A 16,847-nucleotide genomic window follows, 5' to 3' on the forward strand; every position below is an offset into this window, starting at 1 on the left:
TTTGATTCCTGTCTCAAAAATAAATCAATACATGCATTTCCGTCTAAATAGTAAACAGAATGAAAAGGACACCAGCTTATAGATTATAAATATAATTTATATTTTATGTAAAAATAAAATTCTTCATGCTATGTCATTGACACCTGGCTGTCGGTAAGCAAATACAGTGTTTTTTTTTTTTTGTTCCATAAAGAAATTTTTTTTTCTTATTTCTGAATAGAAAAATATATTTATTGAAATAAATCTCTTTAGATAAAAAAAATAAGAACAAGAAATATGTCCTGCCATAATTTTCAGTCCCTGCAATTTTTTTATTATTGACAATGATGTCAGAAAGGGAAAAAAGTCTCGGTCATTGACAGAGTTGTTCTGCTTTGTATGGTGGTTTTGAAAACTGCCCGCAAGAGTAATTATCGTGAAACCATGAGTATGTGATTTTTTTTAATGTGTTCTGTGGTTTTCTGCATTGCGAATGACCGAATCTGCAAAGATAAAACCCGTGATTAAGGAGGGCCAACTGTATTTGATATACAGTACTGTAAAGAAGATTTTGATACAACTGATGTTGAACTTAACTGTATCTGATAATAATATTAATATTCACATATTAGAATTGTATTGAGAAATTAAAACATAATAGTAAACTTTTATTTTTTTCATTTATAAGATAATGCACACTACCGTCTGTTCTTTTCCGAGTCATTTTATCATTTTGTGGTAAATAGTTTTGTTTAAAATACTTTTCTCATATTTTACTTACTGTTGAGTATGATGACATATCAAACTTTGATTTTTGACTTGCTTGTTCGTTTCACACCCCAACTTACTTTGCTTGCTTTTCATCTTTTTTATTTTCCATTGATTTTACTCTGTTTTGTGATTATTTTATTTTCTGAAGTAACAAGTCATTTTGATCAGTGAATTTTAACTAAGATTATTATTGATTTTAGAAGTGTTATAGAGTAAAATGTTTTTATTTTGTGAATTATAATTAGTAGATTATGGTATGTTTGCTTTGCTTGCCCTTTTCATACAGTGACTAACAACGTTTTTGCAGTACTACAGTATTGATTTCTTTTATTTTTAAGGGGACACTACTGTATTGAAAATTTTCCTGTGGCATTTTAATTTTTCAATTTTGGTATTCACAGAAACAAAATATACTTTCTCAACTGTTGTCTGGTTATCATTACTATACTTAATGTTAATAAAACAAATTTGTTTGGGTATTCTACTGTATATTAGGCCTCTTGTTGTGAAATAAGTTAACTTTGGTGAGCTCATAGGACTATATCTCAATGTTTATAATGGAAGTCAATGAGAAAATGTGCTTCAATGAATGGAATTAATTTGTTTAACTGGGCATTGGTGTTCACAGCACTGTATATACCTACAAGTGTCACATTTAGAATAAAAAGTATCTGTTACAATGGTATTGGAGATAGTAAACTTTTTCATTAGGACACAGTATCGGTAACTTGTAGATTTATGGATTTTTCTTTATTCAGTAAATTGGATAAATTATCTACCTTGTGTGTGACATGTTATTTACAGTATTGCTATATTCTGTGTCTAATTCATACTTTATTTTACGTGATTAGGAAAAGGCTGATAATGAAACCAAGGCAGGGATGTATTCTCCAAAAGACTCTCCTCTTCATATCAGCTTGATGATTATATGGATTTTGGCTGTTTTCTCGGTGTCAGTTGGAGCATTCTGGTCTGGCAGTGTTCGCCATAAGCTGTAAGTTTTGCCTTTTTATATCAAGTAGTTACTTGAATATTACAATATTTTAAAGATCATACTCATGACTGGTAGATCTCTATAAGTTAAGCACTATTTTGAAAGTGCAGTAAGTTCTCTGTAAGGAAAAGATTATCATAAATCTAATATATTTTATGTGCCTAAGTCCACAAAGTGTTGTTGTGATATTCATAATTCATATGATAAGGTACAATTTTTTTAATATTCCCCAGAATCTTTCCTTCGAGTAGAAAAGGCTACACTGTGCAAATGCTCCCTCATTAACAACAGGATTGTAGGTTATGACCTTGTCGTAAAAATGTCTCTCCTTATGGTCAACATATTACTTTACTTACTTACTTTAAGGGCTGCTTATCTGGTCTTGTACAGCAGGGGAACCCTACTCTTTACAGGACCTCCATGGTTGTTTTATGATGTTCATTCGGGAGCATTTATCATTTCACAAAGCATATTGTTCGCTTACTGTTTGATCATCAGTGTCAAAACACTCGCAAAATGTCTTCAGTTTCCTCTTGAAAGTCTTAATATCTTAATATCAATTATTTAGATGTCTTGTGGGAGCCTATTGTATAGTCTCGGGGCCGCATATCGAAAGGCTCTAGAGCCTACATAGACGTGTATCTGGGCTTTGATAGTTTGAAACCATCTGTAACTATTCTCGTGTCAGGACGATTTGTTGGTTGCACAATATGTAGCAATTCTCTTAGATATTTTGGACGACTAGGTCTGATAACTTATTGGGTTAATGTACATATTTTAAATTCAATTCTCGCTTTAATCGGCAGCCAATGTAGATCAATTAGTATAGGAGTGATCCATTCTCTTGGTAGTACACCTTTTGTCAGTCTTGCTCCTCACTTTATTATGATTTGTAATTTCTTACTTTGTACTTTTGGTAGATTATAGTAGATGGAGTTACAGTAGTCTATTCTGGTAAACACAGTTTATCACAAGTTTTTTTTACGGAACATTCATCCAGATACGTATTTATAAAAGCTATATTTCTTAGATGATAACCAGCAGTTTTTACTACATTATTTATTTTGGCATTGAGAGACAATTTGCAATCAAGAAATACGCCTAGATCACGAACGTTACTAAATATCGGCACCGAGTTCATTTTTGTTTATTTGAATATCACCCAAGCTTCTCACAGTGTTTCTCTTTCCCACCACCATAAACTCAGTTTTGTTCTCATTTAATTTTAGTTGTTTGTCATCCATATTCTCTAACACTATCAAGGATTCGGTTTAGAGTTTAAGTAGTGACGACTTTATCATTTATGGAGAAGTAAAATTGCATGTCATCCGCTGATAGTTTGAACTTCACACCATGCCTTTGTAATATTTTCGATAGACCAATAGTATAGATGCAGAATAAGATTGGGCAAAGTACACTCACCTTGGATACCCCTCTGTTTAAAGGTTCATATGGTGAATAAGTTTCCAATTTGTCCACAGTAATTTCTAACAACCAAGTAGTCGTTCAGTTACAGTATTCAAAAGCTTGATCTTCAACGCTAATGAACCGTAGATCATTTATTTACTTACTTTACTTTGATGGCTGCTTTTCCGATTCCGTACAGCAGGACCTCCACTGTCATTTTACCTTATTCGTTCAGAGTATTTAATGTTGCATGTCTCGTATTTTTCCTTTACTGTTAAATCGTCACTGTCAAAAGACTCCTGAAATAAGAAAGTCTTCAGTTTCCTCTTGAAAGTCTTAATGTCTTCAATCATTCGAGCGTTTCGTGGGAGCTTATTATATAGTCTCTGGGTCGCATATTTAAAGGCTCTGAAGCCTACAGTAGACATATATCTAGGTTCCAATAATTTGAAGCCCTCTGTAACTATTCTCGTGTCGACACGATTGGTTGGCTGCGCAATACGTAGCAATTCTCTTAAGTATTTTGGACGCCCGGTTCTGATAACTTTGGGGGTTATTGTACATATTTTCAATTCAATTCTCCCTTTAATCGGCAGCCAGTGTAAATCGATTAGTATAAGGGTGATCCTTTCTCTAGGTGGGACACCTCTTATCTGTCTTGCTCCTCTGTTTATTATATTTTGTAATTTCTTAAGTTGCACTTTTGGTAAATCGTAGTAGATAGAGTTGCAGTAGTCAATCCTGGTAATAACACAGTTTATCACAAGTTTCTTTACAGAATTTTCGTCCAGGTACTTTTTTATAAACGCAATATTTCTTAGATGATAACCAGTAGTTTTCATTACATTATTTATTTGGGCATTTAGAGACAGGTTACAGTCAAGAAATACACTTAGATCTCGAACTTTACTAGATATCGGCACCGAGTCATTATTTATGTTCATTTGAAGATCACCTAAGTTTTTCACACTGTTTCTCTTTCCCACCACCATGAATTCAGTTTTGTTCTCATTTAGTTTTAGTTGTTTGTGTCATCCATTTTCTAACACTATCAAGGATTCGGTTTATAGTTTCAGTAGTGTCATGTATATCATTTATGGCGAAGTAAAATAGTGTGTCATCTGCAAATAGTTTGAACTTCATGCCATGCCTTTGTAGTATTTTCGATAGACCAATAGTATAGATGCAGAATAAGATTGGGTCAAGTACACTCCCCTGGGGTACCCCTCTGTTTAAGGGTTCATATGATGGATAAGAGTTTCCAATTTGTACACAGTAATTTCTACCAACCAAGTAGTCTTTTAGGTATTCGAAGGCTTGATCTTCAACGCCGATGGACCGGAGATCATTTAGTAGCAGTTCATGCACAACTGTATCAAAAGCAACACTGAGATCGAGCTGAATTAAGATACCACCTTTATTTTCATCCATCATTTCTAGCATATCATTTACAGCAGAGTAGATGGCTGTCTCCGTAGAGTATAGTTTTCTGTAAGCAGATTGGTTGTTGGGTAAAGCTTCTATTACTTCTAAGTGGCTTACTAGTTGTTCAAGAATTACATATTCAAGCACTTTTGAGGTAAAGGATAGATTTGGAATAGGCCTATATGAGCTTAATTCCTGGTAGTCCAGTGCATTTTTCAGAACTGGTGTGACTATAGCCATTTTCTCAGATTTAGGAAACTTACATTCATCAATGCTTGCATTTGCCATTTTCATTATTATTTTGGCTAGACTAGAAAAGTCTCTCTCTCCAATTACTTCAGATATTGGCATAGGATTGATCGCGCATTTTGTTTTCTTTGCTCTCTTGATAATTCTGATGTCATCTTGCGTTATGTTGTTAAATCGTATTCATTTTGTCTGTGCGCCGGGTATATCATTAATCTGATGTTGAGTATTTACAAATGACCTGGTTATGTTTTCAATTTTGTTTTTAAAGAATACTAGAAAATTATTAGCTAGTTCCTGGTCGCTGTATCTATCAGGTAGCTTCTCTTTTCTTTTACATTTCCCATTATGCCATTCAGGAGACGATATAACTTATTTATGTCTGTTACTGCTTCGAGGATCTTTCTCTTATAGTATTCACTTTTTTCCTTCTTAGTAGGTAGTTATATTGACATGCAGCAGTTTTGTATTCTACCCAAGTACTTTTAGTTTTTAACCTATTCCACTTTCTTTATGTCTTTATTCCCTCTTTTTTTTTTTTTTTCTCTTTTTTTCCAAAGTCTTTCCATCAAACCAAGGAGATTGGTCATTTACGGTTATAGTCTTTTCCATCGGTGGGCACATGGTATCATACAATATTCACTTTTACTCACTCTATTATAAGTGGTCATAAGACAGTTAGCATACTTAGCTTGGTCATCATGATCACAGGGAATGTTGATAGCATTATTTATTTTCTTTGTAACTTCTTCAATATGTACGGTAGGAGAAAAATTTGATTTTTGTCCAAAGTTTATTTTCTTAACCCTTTTACCCCCAAAGGACGTACTGGTACGTTTCACAAAAGCCATCCCTTTACCCCCATGGACGTACCGGTACGTCCTTGCAAAAAAATGCTATAAAAATTAGTTTTTCATATTTTTTTATCATTTTTTGAGAAAATTCAGGCATTTTCCAAGAGAATGAGACCAACCTGACCTCTCTATGACAAAAATTAAGGCTGTTAGAGCAATTTAAAGAAAATATACTACAAAATGTGTTGGGAAAAAAAGAACCCCCTGGGGGTTAAGGGTTGGAAATTTCCAAATACCCCGGGGGTAAAAGGGTTAACTAATGCATGTTTTTGTAGAGGCAGAATAGACATAATGAGTTTGTGTACCAGGGAGATAGTACATTTCTCTTCGACTTTCATATCTGATGCAGTATTATTCATGTCATCACTTAGAACTAAGTTTAGCGTATGGCCAGTTAAAGTACTTGTACAGTCGACATTATTCACTAGTCGATATGATTCAAGTAACTCACTAAATGCCAAAGCGTCAGGAATTGATGCATCATCCATCCAAAAATTGAAGTTTCCACAGATAACTAATTCGTTTTTCTCCATGGTAATCATCTCATGAGAGCACCAAATTCTTCAAAAAAGATACTAGTACATTTCTCTTCGACTTTCATATCTGATGCAATATTATTCATGTCATCACTTAGAACTAAGTTTAGCGTATGGCCAGTTAAAGTACTTGTACAGTCGACATTATTCACTAGTCGATATGATTCAAGTAACTCACTAAATGCCAAAGCGTCAGGAATTGATGCATCATCCCTCCAAAAATTGAAGTTTCCACAGATAACTAATTCGTTTTTCTCCATGGTAATCATCTCATGAGAGCACCAAATTCTTCAAAAAAGATACTAGTGTTTGTTCTAGGAGGTTTGTAGATTGTTACAAAGGATATTCTTCTATTTTTTGGCGTAAATTTTATTTCTATATATTGAAAGCTTGTTACACTAATTCTTTTCAACATTTTGAGGTTTGAGTAACTTTTATGAATAAAGAGTCCGACACCCCCACTAGACCTACCTTCTCTCGGTATGTGAAAGAAGGCATGTGTGGGGGCCGTCATTTCAGTGATCTTTGCCTTGTCCAAGTTATTTAGCCATGTTTCAGATAATGCTAGTATATCTAAATATTTCTCGTTTATCAATTCTCGAATTTGAAGTCTTATTACCTACAGATTGTATATTTACATAGCCACAGTTTATGACATCTCTAGTAACCATGATCAGTATTTTCCGCTAGTCTTTTCAATTCCCAAGTCAAAAACATTGCAGTCTCTAGAATTTACTGTGTAGTCACTTGGTCTGTTTAACTTTGTGCAGTTTATACACTTTGACACTTGCGAATTACACTCCCTGGTGGAGTGTCTCCCTGAACATTTCCCGCAGACTCTATCTTCATTCTTAGACTTGCAATCTTTTTCAAAATATCCATACCTCTGACAGTGGTAGCAGGTGATCACGTGGTACCTATCACGTATGTTATAGATACCCCATTGTAATGAAACTTTGTCCCCATTATCATGAATAGCCCTCCAAACTTCAGGATCGCATTTCAGCACATGATGGGTGGTTCCCGCCAGGGCATTTTTCTTCAGGACTATATTTATCTTATCTTCTATATTTTGGATTCGGTCCAGGCAGCGATTTCTTTGAATCAAAGCATTTACTACATCATCTTCATCATTGTATACATTGCATATCATTATTTTGGGTTTTAGTTTTCCGATTTTTCTCATTTCAGTGTCAGCCACCAATGTCTGAATTTTGTTTGCCACCTCTTCTCTCATCATATTGTTTGCAAAGTTTACAACAACATTTCCATTCGTAGTTGACCTCGTGTTAAATATAGGAATGTCTTTAAGTGCTTGTTCAACCTCACTTTTTCTTTCAGGAATTTTAGTTGTTGCATTTGTTGATTTAATTATCAACAGATTTTTTTTCTTTAACTTTGTCAGCAAATGTTGGTTTCTATGTTTTGGGTCTATCATTGTTTGAAGTGTTGCTTTAATTGATTCCATATTCATGGCAAGAATGTCAACTTTCTCAGTGAGGTCAGTGGTCTGGGTGGAATTTGCTACGTCTGCGCTAAGGTTCGCAAGTTTGTTTTCCAAGTCATCTATTTTCGCATCTTGTTCGTTCAGGGCCAGATTACTCATGTTTACATCTTCCTTTAATTTTGATATTACTAAATTCTTTTGTCTGGCTTCATGTACTCAGTATGGGCATAACTAGTCTAGGTTAATCCATTCATTCTCACTGATGGCTGTCACTATATAAACACATCTCTTATGGTAGAGTCTTTTACAATCACATACTATCCTTTTTTTTCCGATCTACCTGTTTCATTACATTTGAAGCAGATATAGTTATGAGCAGACATGGTGTACTGTTTCTTATCACTTAGGTTTCTCCATAAGACTAACTAATATCTTTTCAATGATATTCTAAGCAAGAAGCACAAAGCTAAAACATGACTCAGGGCATCAAGAGCAGAACTCGACACAACACGTCCGCTCTCTAGCACTGACAGAGAAACAGTTCATGCACAACTGTATCAGAAGCAGCACTAAGATCGTGTAATATTAAAATACCACATTTATTTTCATCCATCATTTCCAGCATATCATTTACAACAGAGCAGATGGCTGTCATCGTAGAGTATAGTTTTCTGTAAGCAGATTGGTTGTCAGGCAAAGCTTCTATTACTTCTAAGTGACTGACCAGTTGTTCAAGAATTACGTATTCTAGAACTTTTGAAACAAAGGATAGATTCGAAATAGGTCTATATGAGCTTAATTCCTGGTAATCCAGAGCACTTTGAGAACTGGTGTGACTATAGCCATATACTCAGATTTAGGAAACATGAATTCATCAATGCTTGCATTTGCTATTCTCATTTCTGCTAGACTAGAAAAGTTTCTCGCTCCAATTACTTCAGATATTAGCATAGGATCGATTGCACTGTTCACTGTTTTTTTTTGTTTTGCTCTCGATAATCCTGGTGGTGTCATCTTGTGTTATGTTGTTAAATCTCATTGATTTTATTTGTGTATCTGGAGTATCGTTAAACTGATGTTGAATATTTACAAATGACATGGTTATATTTTCAATTCTACTTTCAAAGAAGACTAGAAAATTATTAGCTAGTTCCTTGTCACTGTATTCATCATGTAGCTGTTTTTCGTTTACATTTCCCGGTAAACCATTAAACAGAGGATATAACTTATTTATGTCAGTTGCTGCTTCGCGGATCTTTCTCTTGTAGTATTCACTTTTTTTCTTCTTAGTATGTAGTTGTATTAACACATAGCAGTTTTGTATTGTACCCATGTACTTGTGCATAGTTGCATAATGTCAACAGAATTGCTAGATGGTCAGGTCTGAAAAAGATCTTTTCTAATTCAAAGCATTACACTAAGTAAGGTTAGTTCTGCACTTGGGACATCTGATCATGCCTTGATTTTATTAGTAGTGAAGACTGAGCAGCCTGTCCCTGATGTGCATACTCATATAAGATTTATATGAAATCTCAAGCAGTCTGGAATGCCATTTTGAGTGACCTGAGCTTGAATTGGTCATAATTTTATTATAGTGGTAAGCCTGTTGTTCCTTTGAATTATAATCTATTCAATGTAATTGGTAGGCTATCCCTTCTTGTGTGCCAAAGTACTGAGTAAAAGACAAAGCCTTGTTCAGTGATGATTATAGATGTGTTTATTTGGAGAAGCAGGAGGCCTGTCATCTTAGGGAGGCTAACAGATCAGATTTTACTTGGAATAACTACTGTATACTCAGCTTATAGAGTTTGTGCTTTAACTGAAAGTAACCCTTTCTGGTATATCCCAGGAACATAAGTGGTCAGCTGCCTTTATTATTATTATGATTATTATTATTATTATTATTATTATTATTATTATTATTATTATTATTATTATGCTTATTATTATTATTATTATTATTATTATTATTATTATTATTATTATTATTATTATTACTAATAAAAGTAGTAGTTGCTAACCTACAGCCATAGTTGGAAAAGCAAAATGCTATAAGCCCAAAGGATCCAAAAGGGAAAAATAGCCCAGTAAGAAAAGGAAATAAGGAAATAAAGAAACTATAAGTAATGAACAATTGGAATAAGATATTTTAAAACAGTAATATGAAAAGAAATCTTTCATATACAGTACTGTATAAACTATAAAAACCAATAAATACAAGAGTAAGAGAAGTAGGATAGAATATCTGTGCGTGAGTGTACCCTCAAGCAAGAGAAAATCTCCACTTATTGGATTAGACGTAGCAGTTCCTCCTGTCACTCACCGTCCTTAAGAAAAAGGCAACCCGTTTGGTTGATGTGTTGGACAGGAAACATAATAATGAGAAACTTTATCATCCTCTTTCCTGTTTTCTGGAGGCTAAACTAATTAGTTTAGGTTTTCAATTTCATGAGAATTAAAGCTTATGGATGTGTAGCCTTTAATGGTATTTTTCCTTTGTTTTTTGTTTTTGTTTTTATAAAGAATGCAGATTTCTTAGCTCCTAAGTTATCTGTTATTTTCCACAGGTTAGTAAGAAGTTCTTTTAGCACTTGCTGGGGAATTGGTAAGGTAGAGATCATAGTTCCTAGATATTTAAATGATTCCACCTCATTAATCTTTACTTCCAATGATATTTCATCTTCCATTTTCATTATCTCTATCTTTCCTCTGTTTATCTTGAGCCCAGCCTCATGTGATATTTCACGCGTTCTGGTAAGCAAGCTTTGCAAGTCGTGGTGTTCTGTTGATAAGAACAGCATCATAAGTATATTATAGGTAAGCTAATATCCTTTTACCAATCCAGTCCAATCCTTCTCCACCATCTCCAACAGTTCTATTTATTACAAAATCCTTGAGAAGAATAAGCAACTTAGTACTCCACTGTTAACTGGAAATTCATTTGATAGGACTTCACTAACATTAACTTCACATTTGCTATGCTTATGAACAAATTTATTTATTTAAGAGGAACTCCATAATAACGCTGGACTCTCCACAAAACTGGCCGGTGCACTCTATCAAAGGCTTTTTCATAGTCTGCAAATGCCATAGGATTTCTATATTCTACACATTGCTGTATGACATGTCTTGAAACAAAAATTTGTTCAGTACAGCTTCTACCTTTTCTAAATCCTGCTTGTTCATCTCTCAGCTTTTCATCAATCTTTCTCTTGTCTCTTTATACTAGAGTAGCTCATGGTGGTTTCATATGGAAATATATGTCCAGAGCTAAACTTTTCGGGAATGAACTAATTGAAAGTCCAGGAAGAATATTTTCTTGGTAACACATTTCTCACTGTCGGCGAAATAGCCGAAATGGCCACTTCTCTTTTGGTCAATGTACAGCCATATGCTGTGACTTTATCTCTGTAAATGTTTGACATAGGAGGTTTCCTGACCACTCAAAATGGGCAGAATAGCCACATTATGGGGTTCAGTAATACACTTTCACAAACAAAAGTCAATGGTTTTTTTTACACATTTTTTTTTATTGTACAATGATCTGCAATAGGTGTTTATTTTTTGTTTACTGTTTTCTGATAACATGTTATTTTAGTGTTCATCCTGCTTGCTCTGAATAAAACATTAGACATGAAACTGTAGTACTACCAAAGTCAGCAGCGAATGCGTTTATGCTGGAAATGCCAGTGTTATATGTAACACTACATCAGGGAAAACATTAACAAGTAATTTTTACCATAAATTCAAGTTTCATTATTTAGTTTGCAGTTTTATATAAATTGTATGTATAATATGAACTCCTACAAGGGTAGTTGGTCATATAGATTTTACTCATACTATAACTGTCCTTTTTCTGGAACAGATGATGGTTATGCCAAAATTCTTCTGGCAGCATAAGAATTGGATAATTTATCCATCATCTCAAGATTAAACATGTGCATTAAGGCATTCAAATGCTCTTTAAAGTCAAAAGTTTGAAAATTTGAGGTCGAAGAGATCAATGAAAACAATTAATGGGCCAGTTGTTCAAATGAAAATTGAAAAAGGAGAAAGCTGTGATAGATACGAGGCACAGAGAAGATGGAAGAAGAGTACTAGTTGTTGTAGCACTTAAATAGAAAGGAAATGTGCAGTCTGTGACAAAGCAAGAAAGAGTAGTGGTGATAGAAATTGGGTGTTGTATCAAATCTGAGAGTCTAACTTAGCAGCATTATTCTTTGATGCTTTAAACATAATGAACAGTGAAGTTATGGCAAGATGTTCTTTTTTCTGGATACAGCTGGTATGTGTATGCTGCTAATATGTATTATCATGGGAATTTCTAATAACAATACTTGTTAAGGGGCCCGGCCAGAATGCCAATATAGGGGGGTTATTGGAAGAAAAACACAAAATCCTGAAAAAATTCACTGAGCTTCGTATGGTAATGGAGAATGCGTATACAAAATATTTTGTCAAAATTCCCCTTACTTTCATAGTTACAGGGTAACTAGTAAAAGTATCTCAATAAACCAAAACATTGTTCCCTACAAGAAAATGCAGTATTTCTTCTGTTATCATAAATTTTGATAATTATTACATTTTAATGTAAAACAAATTGTGAGCAATGGCATCTGTATAGATTCCCCGAGTCACAAGACAATGTATTACATGGACATTACACCCTTCGCCCTCCAGTTCTACCACAAACCTCATAGAGAGTATATGTTTGAGTTTGACCTCTGACATTCACTCGTTTTTACGTCTGTTTTTCTCGTATTTGGCAAGAATTTCATCATGCCAAAGAGGAAAGCACAATTTAAACATCTCGCTAACATAAGGAAGAAGAAAATTTGCTCTAATAAGAATTTAGATGTCGGCGAAATTAGCGGAGTTAGTGAAAGAGAGAGATGATGGAGCGACCGTCTTGCCTAAAGAAGCAAGATAATGAGCAATGGGATCTTCATTTATGGTTAAATTGATAAATAACTTTGTTTTGTTATATTAGTATCCAAAAAATGGACATAAGATTCATAGTCATCATATATTATGATTGTCTTTATAAAAATGCAAAGAAAATCTTTGAACACCCGTATCTCAAAACTACAGTGGTACCTCTACATACGAATGTCCCAACATACGAATTTTCCAACATACGAAGTAAAATTTGACCAAATTTCTGCCTCGACATCCGAAGTGTTGCTCCAACATACGAAGTAAACATTACGCCATTGAGCGTCGAGTGCTCAGTTCTTTGTTCTGGTGTGTATCGTGTGGTTGTCCTCTGTTTGGTCTGTTATTAACAGTGCTTATTTTCTTCCTTTTCTCACATTTCATTTTTGATTTTACCTATAATCATGGTGCCTAAGAAGCTAAGTTTCAGTACAGGAAGAAGGCAATTCTTTCATTAGAATTGAAGCAAGAAATTATAGAAAAACATGAGAGCAGTGTGCATGTGAGTGATACTGTATGGCTAAATAATATGGCCGGAATAGGCCTATGATCTCGAGGATCATCAAGATGAAGGCAGCCATTAAAGCAAATAACCATCGAAGGGGATCACCATTATTACAAGACATCGTAGCAATACCCTGGAAGAGATAGAACGCCTATTGTTGATAGGGATAAAGGACAAAGAGATTGTTGGCAACGATCATTTGTGAGAAGGGGCAGCGTGATGAACAGAAAGAAAGAAAAAAGTGAAGTAAAGAAAACCAAGATAGCATTAACAAGCTCTTTTAAATAAGACTTCTCTCTTTTTCTGTTTCTCTCTAAACATAGCATTAACTTGTTCTTTAAATAAAATATCTCTCTCTCTCTCTCTCTCTCTCTCTCTCTCTCTCTCTCTCTCTCTCTCTCTCTCTCTCTCTCTCTCTCTCTCTTTTGTTCTTCGCTGTTATAGTGTTAGATACGTCTATTATTTTTTTCCGAGAGAGAGAGAGAGAGATTAAACAAAAATGTGTTTAGAGTACATATGATTTTTAACAGCGTCAACGAGTTGAAAAACAATTAAATTTAACTAAGAAAGTAATAACAGGTAATCTGAATTCCTTTTATTAACTAAAACAAATATTGATACAAACACACACTTGTGCGTATGCACAAACACACACACACAGGTGCAAGAATCGCTACGCAGTAAGAGAGACGGTCGGGTAGGAGGTAGAGATGGTGACTGCGATAACATACTGTAACTCGTCACTGAAAGTGATGAAAATAAAAAATCTAAAGAAAAAAAAATGTAAAAAATATGAAATATAAAAATAAAAAAAATAAATAAGCTAAGTTAGATTAAAATTTCCGTAGTGTAAGTTACTGTATGTTATCGCAGTCACCATCTCTACCTCCTCGCCGATCGTGTCTCCTCGTACGTGTGTGTGTGTTTGCGCATACGCACACGAGTGTGTTTGTAACAATATTTGTTTTAGTTAATAAAGGAATTCAGATTCGCTTGATTTTGTATTTTTAGTTACATTTAAATGTCTTTCAACTCGTTAGCGCTGTTAAAAATATGTACACAACACATTTTTGTTTAATCTCTCATTTTTGTTTAATCTCTCTCTCTCTCTCTCTCTCTCTCTCTCTCTCTCTCTCTCTCTCTCTCTCTCTCTCTCTCTCTCTCTCTCAGAAAAAATTAATAGACGTCTCTAACACTAACAGTGAAGAACGAGAGAGAGAGAGAGAGAGAGAGAGAGAGAGAGAGAGAGAGAGAGAGAGAGAGAGAGAGAGTATTTATTCAAAGAACATGTTAACACCATGTCTACCTTCTTGCCGATCGTCCGTCTCGTCCTGGCGTAGCAAATCCTACACCTGCGTTGGCCTGTCTCTAAGCCTCTAAGGTAAAGTGGCAATAAAACACATGTTTTATTTATTATTTCTTTATAATGATCTTTTTTACATGATTCTTTCATATTATGCAGGTATGTTATTGTTATGTGTAATTATGTGTAGCCATTTATTAAGGATTTATTATGGGTTTTTAGGCTGAGGAACGAATTAAATGAATTACCATGTATTCTTATGGGAAAATTCGTATCTACATCCGAACATTTTCTACATCCGAAGTCGGTTGTGGAACGATTTAAATTCGTATGTAGAGGTACCACTGTATACTTGTTGTTGTTGGGGTATTATAGCCAACTCTTGTTGTTGGCACGGGCCTTTCCCTTGGTCGGCCCGTAGGCCAGAAACTATACTTATTGACCTTGAAATTCTATCTTCCCCCCTAGTTTTAAAGATATAGCATTGAAATTTGCTATATAACTTAAAAAGACATTATAAAATAATAAAAGGTTGCTCTTTTTTACAAATTTTTGTTTCTCTTTTTTTTTTTAATTGTTTTCTCTGAATTTTGGGTTTATTTTTTTACCATAATGAAAAAACTCATATCTAGCAAAAAGTGACACTTAGAAAAAACTCTTCATTTTATTGGAGGTCTATATCAGGTCTTTATAGGATAGTAATCCCAGGTCTCAATATTAATTATCAAGGGAGGAGATAGAATGTGAAAAACTCATTTTTAGGATAAATCACCCTGGTGTTGCAAAACTGAAGGTCAGAGGCAAAACTCCTATGCAATTTTAAGATGTCCTAAGTCACCTTATTATGTGGTACGAACTGTCAAAGTCCTGTCCTTGAAAAACGGCATTAGCCGGCCGTCCCCCTTAAAGTATGTGACAATGTGTTGCATTATCTGAAAGTATTGATCAATAAACTTGGCAGCCACAATTTATTTCAACAGCAAACATATGCATGATAGTGTCGATTTCAAAAGTAGCTATTACAGTGATACCCACATCCATTTTCTCAACAATGCTAACCTGAAGACAGATCAGCATATAGATAGCAGGTGTACCAAGGACATTCTGCTAATATTTCTGGGACACAATCTGTTCCACTTATCTTGATGTCAAACAAAATTCACAGATGGTTTATTCCAGCTCCCTCCTGCTCGGTAACATCACAGAGACTTTGCGCTTATCTGAAAAGTCTGGACCATAGAATTCTGTACTGAATCTGCTCCATGAAAGGAAGAATTACAAGTTTGACCTCGATGAAGTATATTTAACATAGAGCTCCAGAACATTTCAAGATCTACATAGTATCTGATTGTTAGATCCAAAGGTCATAGTGATTTGTTCTGGATGGAATTCTCTTTGTTCCAATTACTTGATCAATATTTTTTTAGTAACATAAAAAATAATACCATTTCATCGGTAGTTTTACCCAAAGTGCCATGAAGTCACCTGATCATCAGTCTTTACATTCCTCATCTCCAGTGGAAGTTGACTGACCAGTTCCCTGGTTAAGGAAGCTTTAATGGGCTTCATCAATTTGATATCATGCTTACAATTACTTGTGAGGAAGGGGAATGTGTTGGTCAATTCATACTTCAGTTCTAATATGCTATACCCTCTTTCTCTAGTGTAGTCAATTTACATAACTGTTTCTGCTGCAACCTTTTCCTGTAATATAATTTAGTATTAACAAAATCTTGTTAACTCTTTTCAACAATTTTCGAGCATTAAAGACGTGTGTTAACAGCCTCTTGGATTACTTCAGCTCTAGAAAAGATTTTCCGAAGTGTGATTCTAGCACTGAATGGATTGTTGATTTAATGTTTTTTTTTTTTTACTCCAAAAACATCTTTGCACAATCATGGCCAGCCTTCAGACACTTGGACTGAACTCATGGTGTAAGCTCGGTTCACTATCGTCCCTTTCCTCTAAGATACACCATTCCAGCAGTTGTACCATATGAAGATCTTTCTCATGATGTAGGAGATTCCATAAGGGTATGGCTTCTTTCTGTCTAGTCATCTCAATGATTCCTTCAGCAACTTAGTAGGTTTATTATGCTGTTGTCTAGCTTTCTTGATCTTGACAAGTTGTGAATAATTTGTGTCAAAAGATAAAATGAATCTGCGTTTTGCTTCTTCCTCTTTTTAATATCTTCCTCCATAAAATTGAACAATAAATAAGTGAGAAAATACCAAACTGTGAATAAGTATGTACGATATGTCTCTGCATACATAGAAACAATAAAACGATTTTCGATTTTTTAAAGTTATGTCAAACACCATAGCGGACGGTCCCCTTAACACTTGGAAACTACCTTGGATCCACAATCAGTAAATAGATAATTTTGCCTATGCTGAATTTTTTTGTCCGATATAATATATTTTATATATCTAAATATTATAATAA

The 16,847-nt window shown here is 34.5% G+C and overlaps 1 protein-coding gene and 1 pseudogene across 4 annotated transcripts in view; one reads left to right on the forward strand and one right to left on the reverse strand.

Annotated features, from left to right (window-relative positions):
- The window catches only part of LOC137650100 (signal peptide peptidase-like 2B), a 407,178-nt gene that overhangs the window by 228,375 nt on the left and 161,956 nt on the right, over nt 1-16,847 (reverse strand). The gene's annotated exons all lie outside the window — the stretch shown is intronic.
- The window catches only part of LOC137649860 (signal peptide peptidase-like 2B), a 190,560-nt pseudogene that overhangs the window by 135,067 nt on the left and 38,646 nt on the right, over nt 1-16,847 (forward strand).

The sequence above is a fragment of the Palaemon carinicauda genome, chromosome 11 (genome assembly GCF_036898095.1).
Source record: "Palaemon carinicauda isolate YSFRI2023 chromosome 11, ASM3689809v2, whole genome shotgun sequence".
NCBI lineage: Eukaryota > Metazoa > Arthropoda > Malacostraca > Decapoda > Palaemonidae > Palaemon > Palaemon carinicauda.